This window comes from Arachis ipaensis, chromosome B9 (genome assembly GCF_059453495.1).
Source record: "Arachis ipaensis isolate K30076 ecotype BB chromosome B9, ASM5945349v1, whole genome shotgun sequence".
Lineage (NCBI taxonomy): Eukaryota > Viridiplantae > Streptophyta > Magnoliopsida > Fabales > Fabaceae > Arachis > Arachis ipaensis.
The window spans coordinates 95,346,927-95,353,587 of NC_142444.1; the positions used below are offsets into that span (position 1 = coordinate 95,346,927).

The 6,661-nt window shown below is 41.9% G+C and overlaps 1 non-coding gene across 1 annotated transcript; it reads left to right on the forward strand.

The window, feature by feature from the left end:
- Nucleotides 1-2,532: 2,532 nt before the first annotated feature.
- Nucleotides 2,533-2,636, forward strand: LOC148545534 (small nucleolar RNA R71). The gene has a single exon (XR_015901885.1). It is a non-coding gene; the product is annotated as a small nucleolar RNA R71 (small nucleolar RNA).
- The last annotated feature ends 4,025 nt before the right edge of the window (nt 2,637-6,661 follow it).

The following is a 6,661-nucleotide window of genomic DNA, read 5'->3' on the forward strand; positions in this document are numbered from 1 at the left end:
AAGTAAGAAAAGATATTAAAATGACCATATGAACTTTACGGCTAATATTAATAAAAGGAAAGAAAGGATTTGATTGTTTATTTATGAATTCCAACTAACTAACTAACTATTGGTGGGTCCTTATATGCGTCTTGGTGGCACCATGGGGTGACACCAAACTTAGTTTGAAGCAATGTGATGAAAAGTTTTGTTCAAAGCTCCCAAGACTAGCATGCATCTTGGTTTGCTTTGAACACCAAACTTGTTCTTCACTATATACTGCATGATAAAGATTTCACCAAGTGTTTGTCAAGTTTGGGTTGAAATTCATAAACATTGATTTATTCATTATTTTAAAAACATATAAAACATGGGTTACCTCCCATGAAGCGCTTCTTTAGCGTCACTAGCTTGACGTTTTTCCTTCATCAGGGTGGTTGGTAGTGCTTAAAGTCCTCCCTTCTTGCTGTGGACTTATATCCATTGGTTGGATCAATGATCTCCACATGTTCTATGGAAAGAACTCTGTTGATAGTGAAGACCTTGGGTAACTGAGATGGTACAGTGGGGAGATTAGGGGGAATATCTGAGAAGTAGGCTGAGACAACTCTATCCCCTGGAGAGAAATCTTCCGTAGGGATTTTCTTGTTCCTCCACCTCCTTGGTACCTTCTTCTTTGTTTCTTTTGATGTTGCCTTCCCCTTGGTGACCTCTTTTTCTAAAGGAGTTGTGGTGCTGTCTTCACCTGCCTCTAGAGGTTTAGGTTCCTCCAACTTTTTCTTGAGCTGTGGCAATTGCTGTTTTTCTTGTTTATCTATTAAGGGGATCTCAGAATGAACTGGCTGTGCTTCAGTGCTTGTTTCCTCCTTCAGTGTCTTATTATCATTTGTGCTTAGTTCCTTGTCCTCTTGATCTGTTTCTTGTGAGAGTTTGAAAACATTGAAGCTGAGTCGTTCATCATGGATTCTCAATATTAGCTCCCCTTTCTCTACATCGATAAGTGCTCTGGCCGTAGCTAGGAATGGTCTTCCCAATATGATTAGATGAGTGTAACTCTCTTCCATGTCCAGGATGACAAAGTCTGTTGGGAGAAAGTATTTTCCAACTTTTAGCAACACATTTTCCACCACTCCTATTGCTTGCTTTTGAGTTTTGTCAGCCAGTCTGATGATTACATCTGTGGGTATTATCTCATTGATCTGCAGCCTCTTTGCCAGGGATAAGGGTAGTAAGTTGATGCTGGCCCCCAAATCACATAGTGCTCTATCGAACATAGTTTCACCTATGGCACAAGGGATGTGAAAACTCCCTGGATCTCTTCTTTTTGTAGGCAACTCAGGTTGAATAAGGGCACTACATTTCTTGTTCATCACTATAGTCTGGCCTCCTTTGAGTGAGCTTTTCCTGGGAAGAAGTTCCTTCATATACTTGATGAATGCAGGCATTTGTTGAATTGCCTTGATGAATGGTATGTTCACATGCAGAGATGCAAACAAGTCTAGGAACCTTGAGTATATTCTTTTTCCCACAGCACCATTGAGCAGTTGAGGGAAGGGTGCATAGAGCTTCAGCAGCTCTTGTTGTGAGATTTCTGATTCTTGGCGATCTCTATCCTCCTCCTTTGTTGAGTTGTCTTCAGGTTGTTTGCAAAGTTTGCCTTGCTTGTCTTCAGTCTCTTGATCACTCGCAGTGACCATTTTGAAATCTTCCCATCTTACTTTCTTTGCTTCTCCTTTGGGGTTTTTCTCCGTGTCACTTGGGAAGCTATCGGTAGGTTTGGGAATCTTCTCAGCTAAATATCCCACCTGAAATTCCAGCTTCCTGATGGTCTCTCCCTGGTTCTTAATATTGGCTCGCACCTCCTCTTTGAACACCTTATTTTCTTGAATCTCTTGGCATATTCCTTCAAGTAGGGCTTCAATCTTAGAGAGCTTGTCATTAATTGATGAGTGATTCGGAGCAGATGTGCTATTTTGGTTTTGATAGGTGTGTGGAGAAGTGTTGTTGTAGGGGTGTTGAGATGTCCTCTGTGTGAATTGCTGGTGAGGTGCATTGTTGTTGGAGTTGTAACGTCTCTGGTCTTGGTTTTGGTCTTGCTCACTTCCCCATCCAAAGTTTGGGTGGTTTCTCCATCCAGGGTTGTAGGTCTTGGAGTATGGATCATAGTTTTTCCTTGGTGAATTCCCAATGTAGTTGGCTTGCTCCTGACTCCCCTCTGCTTCTTCATTCACTCCTTCTTGGGTTGTTGATGAAGTGGAGATTGTTGCTACTTGGTTCATCTCCATCTTCTTGGTGAGGTCAGCCAGCTGCTGGGTAATGAGCTTGTTTTGGGCCAACAGAACATCTACATTGTTTAGCTCCATTACTCCTCTTGTGTTCCCTCTTTCGGAAGCATAGAAGTAGTCGTTCTCTGCTACTGTTTCAATAACATCTATGGCTTCCTCAATAGTCTTCTTCTTGTTCAATGATCCTCCGGATGAATGGTCTACGGCCTTCTTTGACTCATAAGAGAGTCCTTCATAGAAAATGTGCAGCTGCACCCATTCGTTGAACATGTCAGGTGGACACCTCCTTGTTAAGTCCTTGAACCTCTCCCATGCTTCATATAGAGTCTCACCATCTTGTTGCCTGAAAGTTTGGACCTCAGCTCTCAGCCTATTGATTCGTTGAGGAGGGTAAAATCTTGCTAAAAATTTGTTCACCACGTCTTTCCAAGTTGTCAAGCTTTCCCTTGGGAAGGATTCCAGCCACTTGGCTGCTTTGTCCCTAAGTGAGAATGGAAATAGGAGCAGTCTATAGGCGTCAGGGTGAACACAATTAGACTTCACTGTGTCACATATTCTCAGGAAGGTAGTCAAATGTTGATTGGGGTCTTCTTGAACACCTCCTCCAAACGAGCAGTTGTTCTGAACAAGGGTGATGAGCTGTGGTTTAAGTTCAAAGTTGTTGGCATGGATTGTTGGCTTTTGGATGCTACTTCCACAATTGTCTGGGTTTGGATTGATGTAAGAGCCCAAAACTCTTCTATCCTCCCCAGCATGGTTTGCTCTACCTCTTCCCCCATGGTTGTGATCCTCTTCTTTATGATGGTTTTCCATGTTGTCTTCCATGTTTGTTTCAAAGAATTCCTCTTCTTCCTCAGCACCAACCACTTTCTTTCCTCTTGCCTCCCTCCTTAATCTAAGGAAGGTCCTCTCAGGTTCAGAATCGAAGGAAGTTGAAGCCCCGCTTCTTCTCCCTGTCATACAACCATCAAGTGCAAGCAAGAAAAGATAGGTGCAGAAAGTGTTTGTGTCAGAATTACTGTTAGTTGTGGGTGATGCAATATATCAAACAGTTAGTGGGTTAGCAAACAGAATTGAAAATAACAAAGTAAAACAAAAGAGTAGAGGGGGAAGGGAAGAAGTTTAACGAAAACAAAAAGTAAATCACTCAAACAGAAAATGAAATTCACAAAAATAAAAATGCTCAATCTAGTGATCTTCTAATTTAATCATTGTTGATGCACAATCAATCCCCGGCAACGGCGCCATAAACTTGATGCGCGGAAAACTTGGCTCTCAACAAATCTCCTTTTGGCAAGTGTACCGAATATGTTGTCAAGTAAAAACTCACAATAGAGTGAGGTCGAATCCTACAGGGATTGATTGATCAAGCAACTTTAATTAGAAGAATGTTCTAGTTGAGCGAATCCAGAATTTGGGTTGAGAGTTGCAGAAAATAAAATGGCGAGAATGTAAATAACAGAAAAGTAAATGCTAGAATTAAAGGACTGGAAGTAAATGACTGAAGATAAATTGCAGAATTGTAACTGGGAATGGGGGATTTGCTCATAAAAGTAAATGGCAGAAATTAAAGAGAATGGGTAAGATCAGAGATGGGGAGTTCATTGGGCTTAGGAGATGTTGCAACTCTCCGGATCAAGTTCATTTTTATCTCTTCCTCAATCAATGCACTCATTGATCTCCTTGGCAATCTTAAGTGATTGAATTACAATTTCTTGCAATTCAATCTCTCAAATCTTGATCAATAGCCAATTTCTTGGTCAATTGCTCATGAGAAGAGATAAAGTATGGTCACTGATTGTACCACATGCATTTTCCAAATCAAGTATTGAGAGGGTTATAGTCACATACCCATCCAAACCCAATTTGGTCCAGCATGAGAAAGCATTTCTTGCTTGATCTCTTCATTCCTCTTTCAAGGTTCAAAAGAGATCCAAGTTTGAATAGCTTCTCTTCTAAGATAACTACTCAATGGGATGAAGATCGAAAGCTTTCAAGTAAAATCAAGAGAAAAGATAGAAGAAGAATAATGAAAATTAGTATTGATCCATCAAATTACAACAGAGCTCCCTAACCTAATGAAAGGGGTTTAATTGTTCATAGCTCTTGAAAATGAAAATAAAGATGGAGAATACATCATAGAACTAGAAATTACAGAGAAAGTAAAATACAGAGAGTAATTCTCTTTTTCCAACTTTCAGAACTCTCCTAACAATTCAAAGCTACTCCTATATATACTACTCTTCTCAGCTTCTAGTTTGCTCTTCAAGTCTTGGGCCTTTGGATCTTGAGTTTGAAGCAGTTCTTTTCTTCATTTGGGCTTGGCTTTACTTGCAGAGAGAAAGTGTTAAGTGGGCAGAGACTTTAGCTCAGGGCGTTAGGGGTGTTAACATTTAGTGAAAGTATAAGTTCGAGAACGTTAGTGACACTTAACATTTACACTAACGTTCCAATGTACCCCTTTGCCTTACGTTAGATCCCACGTTAACTAGGTTAACGTGGCTTCTAAGGTGGCCTTGCGAAACTTCGAGAACGTTAGTGACACTCAACATTGTCACTAACGTTCCAGTGTGCCCCTATTTGCTTCACGTTAAAGCCCACGTTAACTAGGTTAACGTGGCTTCTAACGTGGCCTTGCCAAACTTCGAGAACGTTAGTGACACTCAACATTGTCACTAACGTTCCAATGTGCCCCTAGATCTCACGTTAGAGTCCACGTTAACTAGGTTAACGTGGCTTCTAACGTGGCCATTCTTAGCCATCCCAACGTTAGTGACAATGTTGAGTGTCACTAACGTTGGCTCATCATTCATTCCTCATCGTTAGCTTCCACGTTAACTAAGTTAACGTGGAAGTTAACGTGGCTCCTTGGGGGGTTGTGTGGTTGCTTCCAACGTTAGTGACAATGTTGAGTGTCACTAACGTTGTCGACAACTCTCACTTCTCACGTTAGCTCCCACATTAACCAAGTTAACGTGTTGGTTAACGTGGGAGTTAACGTGGTGTGTTGCATCCTTAGGCCAACGTTAGTGACAATGTTGAATGTCACTAACGTTGGCTTCTCTTCCCCCTTTAACGTTAGAGGCCACGTTAACTAGGTTAACGTGGGCTCTAACGTGGCCACTCATGAGTGTTTGCCAACGTTAGTGACAAAGTTAAGTGTCACTAACGTTGGCTCAACTTCCCTTCTCCACGTTAGAGTGCACGTTAACTTAGTTAACGTGACTCTTAACGTGGGCAATGATGGCTTTGAGAGTGTTATTGGCAATCACTTTTCTCATTAACCTTGCAAGTTACCTCCCTTTCCTTGCCTCCTTTGGTCCTGAAATCAAGTAACAGAGTGCATCAAAGTTCTAGTCCAAGTCATGGGTAATGCATCATACAATTTGTCACTAAATTCATGCAAAATCCTCATGAAATAATGTAAAATGCACAATGTATGCTTGAATCAAGGTGTAGGTGAATATCTACCCAAAACTAGCTTATTTCCTAAAGAAATGCATGAAACTACCCTAAAAACAGTAAAGAAAAGGTCAGTGAAACTGGCCAAGATGCCCTGGCATTAGTGACGCAGTCGCGTGGTCGACGCGATCGCGCGGGTGGCCTTATTTCCAATATGACGCGGACGCGTGGGTGACGCGTTTGCATGGCAGGGCTTGTGCTATTAGCACGAGTCTAGCCCAACTCCAGCTCAACTTTCTGCCATACACCCTTTTTACGCCGATTTCAGGTCACGCGGCCGCGTGGGTGACGCGGTCGCGTGGGGACCATTATTCCCATATGACGCGGTCGCGTGGGGTGATTTGTGCCATTGGCACGCCTCCAGCGCTGCTCCTGCGAAACTCTCTGTTTATATTAATATTTTCTTCCATCTCCTTGCGACGCGGACGCGTCGCTGATGCGGTCGCGTCGCGTGCTCGCTTCTTTTTTTTTTTAATCTGAAAAGATGCAGAATGCAGTGTTAATATGAATGTGATGCAAAACTCCAGGTTCAATATAATAAAATAAAATAAAACTCAAAACAAATAAAAAAATGAAAAAGGACGATCATACCATGGTGGGTTGTCTCCCACCTAGCACTTTTAGTTATTGTCCTTAAGTTGGACATTTGGGGAATCCTTTGTTATGGTGGCTTGTGCTTGAACTCATCCAGGAATCTCCTCCAATGTTTATGATTCCAATGTCCTCCGGGATCCCAAACTAGGCGCAGAAAGCCTTCAAGTAAGTTAAAGCATGTGACAAGGCCCCAAGAGTGCTGATTTCTAGATTGGATTCCGGGGTCCCAAATCTTGCTTTTGCACCCGTCTTTAAGTTGACTATCATGATTCCATCTGGATGGTTCAGCTTTAGAATTCTCACTAAAGCGTCCAAACAACTTCCTAGACCCATTCAATTGA